The sequence below is a fragment of the Colius striatus genome, chromosome 1, assembly GCF_028858725.1.
Source record: "Colius striatus isolate bColStr4 chromosome 1, bColStr4.1.hap1, whole genome shotgun sequence".
NCBI classification, from domain to species: Eukaryota; Metazoa; Chordata; class Aves; order Coliiformes; family Coliidae; genus Colius; species Colius striatus.
Window position 1 is genome coordinate 157,833,960 of NC_084759.1, and position 6,937 is coordinate 157,840,896.

A 6,937-nucleotide genomic window follows, 5' to 3' on the forward strand; every position below is an offset into this window, starting at 1 on the left:
TATGAAACCAGTTGCAGACTGACACAGCATACTTCAGAAAGGCAGCAGCAGAAAGATTCTTCAGGTGTCTTGCTAATGTGAATAATAACAACCACAATTTGTATAATCTAAAATATTTTTAACGCTATGTAAGGCGGAACTGGGTCTGGAAAATTTATCCAAAGTTAACAGTGGAAATAAAATCTAGACTAAAGTTGGCACAGACACCCTCTAACATCCCAACGGACAATAATGGTACTATACATTAGGCCTGAGGCTTGTTCTTTGGCACTGCTTTTTAGAGGAGTGCAGCCACCATTTGCAACTCATAGTAGCATTCAGAATATGCAATACAGTTGGTGCTCATTTTTCTTGTGAGTGACAGAAGAAAGGAAAACTCTTGAGCTTGAAGACCGTTCATGCCTTTCAATCTAAGTATGTTGATGGTAAGTCTGGTTTTAAAGCATTTAGCATAGCATAAAAATGCAACAGCAATGTGTTATTAAGTAGTACATTGCTACAGTTACACTTCCAGTTAGTTCAGTTTTGGTCATAACAGATGGATGGGTTAACTGGTTTTATCTGTATTTTTTGTCTTGCTTTCAGGTGAAACTGGCATAGAAGCAAAAGACAGCAGAAACTCAGCTACTAGTTCAAAATCCAGTACAGTGGTTGTGGAGCCACAGCCTCATTTTAACATTGTGTACAGTTCATATTTACTGTCTATTTACGTTTTGAAAGTTATTTCCTCAACTGTAGAAATATGTATTATCTTCTGTGAATTATTTTCTCCATTACATTTTTGTGCTCATATAACACTGGACTCTTTTATTGGCTTACCTTTTGCTGCTTCCAAGGGGACAAAAGCTAAAACAGCAGCATGAGATACTGTAGTGTCACTCTATTTCTCTGGGAAGCCAAGTCCATAAAAAATCCCTGGCACAAACATCTCCTTTATTCCCTGGTTCTACACATTTAATTGTCGCTCCTTGGGAACAACAGGCAAAGAAAAGGAAAGGAAATAAATAGGTGAAAGCTAAAGTGAGCGATACATAGAGTCATAGAATGGTTTATGTCGGAAGGGACCTTAAGGATCATTTAGTTTCAACCCCATTGCCATGGGCAGGGACACTTTCCACTAGACCAGGTGGACCAGACTTGTGCACCCTGGCGTTGAACACTTCCAGGGATGGTGAATCCACAACCTCTCTGGGCAACCTGTTCCAGTGCACCACCACCTTCACAGGGAAGAACTTCTTCCTAATACCTAAACATATAATAGTTAACATTGGAGCCTCCAAACAACACTACAATTAGACTTTCACACAGCTAAGCATCTGCACCTTTACTGGTTGTTTTGTTTGAAGGAAAGAAAGTGACTTGTGGAAACAGACTGTATAACTCTAAAGTTAAAAAGAAGGTATGTTTATTTGGCACGGGGTGCACGGGGGATCGCTCCACCACAAATGTGCGCACCCAACTCGGCAACTTGCTTGGCTTATATTTGTTACAAACTTACAAAATCATATGATGATATGATATATGATCCGCTTATACAAAGACACAACCTATCCCCGATTTCACATGTAAATTAGGTCTTGTCTTCCTTTCATTTGCCTGATGTTTCCCTGGTGATAGTCCTTGATGGTCTTTGGGGCCTTGGGGATGAAGGCTGATAAGTCCTGAGGCTTTCTAACCCCTGATCTTTGGACAACTTCAGATATCACTTGGCCCCTCACCGAATGGGTTTCTGCCTTCAAGGAAGTTGGAGGACCCCCGGAGATACTGTGTAGGGGGATAGGCACGACCTTTTTACAGCTTGTGTGTGAATTTTGTCCCACTGAAAAGTAAGCTTTATACTATTGCGATAAGTTAGTATAAGGTTTATTAATACATATCACTATAAAGCTCCACATCAAAAGATTACATTTTGTAGCATAAGGCAGCGGTCAAAGGGCATAATGTGGTAAGTTCCTTATCACAGAATCATAAGGGTTGGAAGGGACCTTGAAAGATCATGAATGAGTTCAAAAGACTTTAATATTTTTACAGAGGAAAAAAAAAATCAAACAAACCAACCACATTGTGGTCCACACACCTGTTAGACAATTTGTGTCTTAAAGGATGCAGCACAAAACACTTGTTTTGCTGTGCTTTCTGTGAAGCACTGTGTTACTTAAATATTTATCCCTAACAGCAGGTTCTAGTTTTCAAAGATCAGAATACCAGCCTCTACCAGAGAAACAGATCGTCACATTTTACCTCTTGTCAGTATAAATGGTGACAAAAGGAAAGTTTAGGAAAAAAGTGCAAATGATGCGAGATGACGGCCATTTTCAGTGGTTGAAAAACTGCTGTAAGCTTGCCTAAAAATGTGAAATATGCTGAAAGAGGAAGCCAAAAATCCTTCCTTTGTAGGACCCTCCCAGATGTCTGGAATTTGTTAGCTTTCCTGAGCAGGAGAAAGAGATTTTCAGTCATAGTCTTCTTTGACATGTAAATACCGAATGCCATCTAAACTACTTCAGATTTCTAGGTTTGAGTTTCTAGGTTTGTGACTCCCAGTCTCTACTGCTACCTGTAAAAATGAGACAGGTAGCTTCTGTTGTGCTACACTAAAAAAAAAAAAGAATTTTCTATGTCTTTTTGTTAAAAAAGTATCCCAAATTCAGTGAAGTATAGGTGTATAATTTGTATTTATATGAAACATTTACCTCATAATACATATTAAAATTGTGAAGGCTATAAATCCATTCTTCTCAAAGGCATTTAAAGAAGTGTTACAGGCATGTTCTTGTCTTAGACTGAGCTGACATCTTCTTAGCTAAAGGAAATGTAAAAAAAAAATATACAAAGTATTAATTCAGTCTTGGCACACAGTGAGTTTCACAATGAAAAGTAATACTCCCTCTGAGAAAGGCAACAGAAACTGGAAAGCATTGCTATAAATACAACAAGCAGTTGACTGATCATTATGGCATGGTGTCACTATACTTTCTAGAAAAATTAGAATCATTTAGGTTGGAAAAGACCTTTCAGATCATGAAGTCCAACCATTAATCACTCATTTCTTGATTAATTTAGAAAAAATAGGTGGCTTTTTAATAACTATCTTTCTTATGAGAAATGTTTTTTTAAAGCATAATCCAACTAAAAAAAAAAAAAAGCATGTCTTACTATAATGGAGCATATCGCTTTTAGAGCAGTTCTCTTCTAGAAGAAGTTACACCTCCTGCTGAATTTGCCAGTGGACATAGTTTTGCCAGGGGGATGGGCCAGGTGACTCCACTCTCACTGGCACTGGCCAGGCAATGCCGAGTTGGCAGGAGGGTGGTTGCCTTTGTTGTGGATAGAGGGGCACCCAGTTCTTTATGTGACCGTCCCCAGGCAGGGAAAGAAATGAGTACAGCTGAGTGGTATTGCTGGTTTAAAGCATTTTACTGCTGACAATGTGACAGGCAAAGGCCTGTGCCAACGAGGACTGAAAACAGAATTATCAGCTCCTACTTTAGTATAATGACAGAAAGGAAATGAAAAGGACAATTTGCAGCGCAGTTTCCCACACTGAATCATTTCCAAACAAGAATTATTTGGATATCTGTTTTTTATCATATATGGACAGAGATAGTGCAGAGGCTATATTTACCATATGTTTGTGATTATTTCAGCTCCAAGATTCTTGACCCTTATGTGGATTTAAGTTATTGTCTATATTTATCTAGCAACAATGTAATGAGAAAAAAAGTGTGTTAAGACATCAGTCAGGTTACAAAATGAAGTATTAAAAACTTTGTCATACTGACAAAAGCAGAGAGACACGTGTGCTGTAGAAATGCTGGTGAGAGACAAATACCCACCAGTGTACTTTTAAGTCCTCAGAATTAACAGAGTCAACTTGACAAAACAGCCATGAGAATAAAGAGAGTGATTATCCCCATTTTACAGACAGGAATTTGAGAGGGAGGGTTTGCACGTAGCCAAGGTGCATTTAATTTTTTCATTTAGTTTTGAAAATCACTAGATTATTTTGGTTTAGGAACAGTAAGCTCTCTCTCTCCAAATTAAAAACGAAAAAAACTTAAGCAGACCATTGGTAACTGTGGTTGTTGCTGCAAGGGACGATCCTGGTCTCTGTCTTGTCCTAGACCATGTGCTCCTGACTCTTTCCTTATGTTGGATGGAGTAGCTGTGCTACCAGATCTGCATGCTGAGCCAGCAGCTGCTGCTGCACAGTTGCAAGATGTGATCCATGTGGCACGGGGGAAAGATGCAGGCATGAGTGGACAGGGCAGAGCATGACTGACTTGTAACAACCCACACTCATGTCACGTTAAGTATATTAGTAGAAACCACATCCTGCAAACCTTGACTCCTATTAATAGATCTTCTATATTATCGTTAGATGAACCCCTCTCCACAAGCCAGAGCGATTGTCTGGCAACTATCTGGAATGCTTAGAGCAGCACCTGCTTTGGCAGCAGTATAGGAATGTAAACGGACTGACACTGCTTCTTATATCCAGCACACTGGTGGATGGTGAGAGATGTGGGATATTTTGTGGGAGCAGGGAAACATCTAACAGATTATGCATCCAAGAAAAAATGCATCTATCTCACAGATTATGCTTTAAAAAAAGACTAACCACATAAATGGAAGTCTCCTCAGCATAGCACGTGAGGCAGTCCTCCATTGCTTTCCAAACCTGGTAAAATCTGGGACAGCTGAAATACTGTGACCAGTTCTGGGCACCTAAAAATGTGACTCATTTGGAAAGATTCCAGGGGCAAACAATACAAATAATCAGAGGCCCAGCAAACCCGGTCTGTTACCCTAGAACAGCTACGGAGAGGCAGAATGCATTTCACATATATAAGAAGTACCTATAAAAAGGAAGGGAATAAACTGTTCTCCAGTCTAATAGCACGAGGCCTGGATTTAGGTTATGGCAAAAGAGATGTCAGGGTTAAAACTACACATAGTCCCTTTGTAACACTAAGGATAGCAAACCACTGGAACAGAGCGATGGAGGGGGATGTAGAATTTCTGTGTTTTAAGGGACTATGGAAGAAATATTAGCCTGTAAAAACAAAAGTATTTACCTTAAAAAAAACCTCAGAATTTTTGATGACTGTGCTGAGTCTGGTTTCTAAAACTTCCATATTCTCTCATTTTTCTGCCACGTTTTATAACACTAATAATTTGTTCTTACAAACTTAGAATTGTTTCTCTGGTGTGTTTCTCCATGTCCCTCAAATTCAGGCCCTTTACAAACTATCATGTTTCATCCCTAAGTAAATGTCGTTAAGTGTCAACTTTCCTCTACATCCATATCCCCGAAATATTACTTCTAGGTGTCCTTATGTCATATCTAGATGAAAATTAAGTACTTTCTGTGCCTTTCTGCCTCTGGCACCTTAGTGTGTGGAAGTGGCTATTCTGAGATAACTCTTTTGTTCCGGGACCTAACCTCACCACCTATGAAGTGCCTTCCCTGACACCTTGCTCCCCTCAGCTAGGGTTTTGATCTCCCTCAGGGTTCTTAACAGGGCATCTGCTCAAGCTCTTGGCTTGTTCAGACCACTTATTTCCCCTGCCTTGATTTGCACTTTTTTTCATGTCAACTTGTGGACTGAAAAGAGGGTCTCCCTGCCATTTTGGGGGCCTTTGTGCCATTTAAAGTTACTCTTTCTATACATCTTTCTGACTTGTTCTCTTTTATGGGAAGTGTCCCCGCCTACGGCTGATAGATTGGGGGGTCTCAGGCTCAGGCAAAAAGAGGAGACCTTAAGCTTCACGAGAAGAAAATAAAAAGCAGAAAAAATGATCCTCCCTTTCCTCACAGAGAAAGTCAGTAGAAGCAGTCAGGGAAAAAGAGAGGCAAGAAAAATATTCCGCAAAAAGCAATTGACCCCGACGTGATTCGAACACGCAGCCTTCTGATCTGGAGTCAGACGCGCTACCGTTGCGCCACGAGGTCCTGCTGGGCAGCCACAACCCGGGTGTTAGAACTCGCCCAGCAAGGAACGCCGGCCGCGCCGACCCCAGCTCCGGAGGGTCGGAGCATGGAGTCAGTGAGGTCGGCACGGACGAAGACCCTTCTCGCCCAGTATAGCAACTGCATCAGTTAAAACCAGACCCCTCGCTGCACTTCCCGCTTTCCCGCGCAAATACATTAGTTCTCCCCACCCACACCCCCACTCCCGGCCCCTAGCGGCAGGAGACTCCTGCCACATTGCCGCCGGCGCAGGCTCGTGGATTCTGGTTCCCGCCACGCAAACACTGCCCCTCCTGCCTCGCGGCCGAAATTCCCCCATTACCCTTAGCCACGAACGAAGGCGGCTACCGCATGTAGATCTGCGCATAAATTCGGGCTGGAAAAGGGCCTACTTAAGGTTATTCCTCGTTAGTATAGTGGTGAGTATCCCCGCCTGTCACGCGGGAGACCGGGGTTCGATTCCCCGACGGGGAGACCTGCACAATCGCTTTTTCTCACGCACTACACACGAGCGGAAGGGCGCGGCGCGAGCGCCTTTTGCTGCCCGAGGGCCAACAGCGGGGCCTCGTGCCGAGGGAAGCGGGGAAAACAAAAAGCGCGCCAGTGAACCTCTCCCCGTCGGGGAATCGAACCCCGGTCTCCCGCGTGACAGGCGGGGATACTCACCACTATACTAACGAGGAGCTGAGGGGCGCCGAAACGCCTCTGTGGCCAGGGGCTGGGGGCCGCCCCTGCGACGCACGGAGCCCCGGCAGGCTCTCGGGGCTACCGCAGCCCCCTGCCTACATCCTCATTCCCCTCTCTGGGCTTCGGGAGGGCAGCGCCGAGGGTGCGGCGTGCGGAAGCCGAACGCTGTCGTGCAGGGGCCCGGCGAAGGGAAGGGGCTGTGCCGGGCACTGCCGATCCAGCTCGTCCGGCACGCGCCAGTGAGGAGAGGGCGGAGCGGAGGGGAAGGGGTTCTGC

The 6,937-nt window shown here is 43.6% G+C and overlaps 3 non-coding genes across 3 annotated transcripts; 1 reads left to right on the top strand and 2 right to left on the bottom strand.

Annotated features, from left to right (window-relative positions):
• Window positions 1–5,884: 5,884 nt before the first annotated feature.
• On the bottom strand, window positions 5,885–5,956 carry TRNAW-CCA (transfer RNA tryptophan (anticodon CCA)). Its single transcript has one exon. It is a non-coding gene; the product is annotated as a tRNA-Trp (tRNA).
• Window positions 5,957–6,376: 420 nt separating this feature from the next.
• On the top strand, window positions 6,377–6,448 carry TRNAD-GUC (transfer RNA aspartic acid (anticodon GUC)). Its single transcript has one exon. It is a non-coding gene; the product is annotated as a tRNA-Asp (tRNA).
• A 137-nt stretch (window positions 6,449–6,585) lies between these two features.
• On the bottom strand, window positions 6,586–6,657 carry TRNAD-GUC (transfer RNA aspartic acid (anticodon GUC)). Its single transcript has one exon. It is a non-coding gene; the product is annotated as a tRNA-Asp (tRNA).
• Window positions 6,658–6,937: the final 280 nt, after the last annotated feature.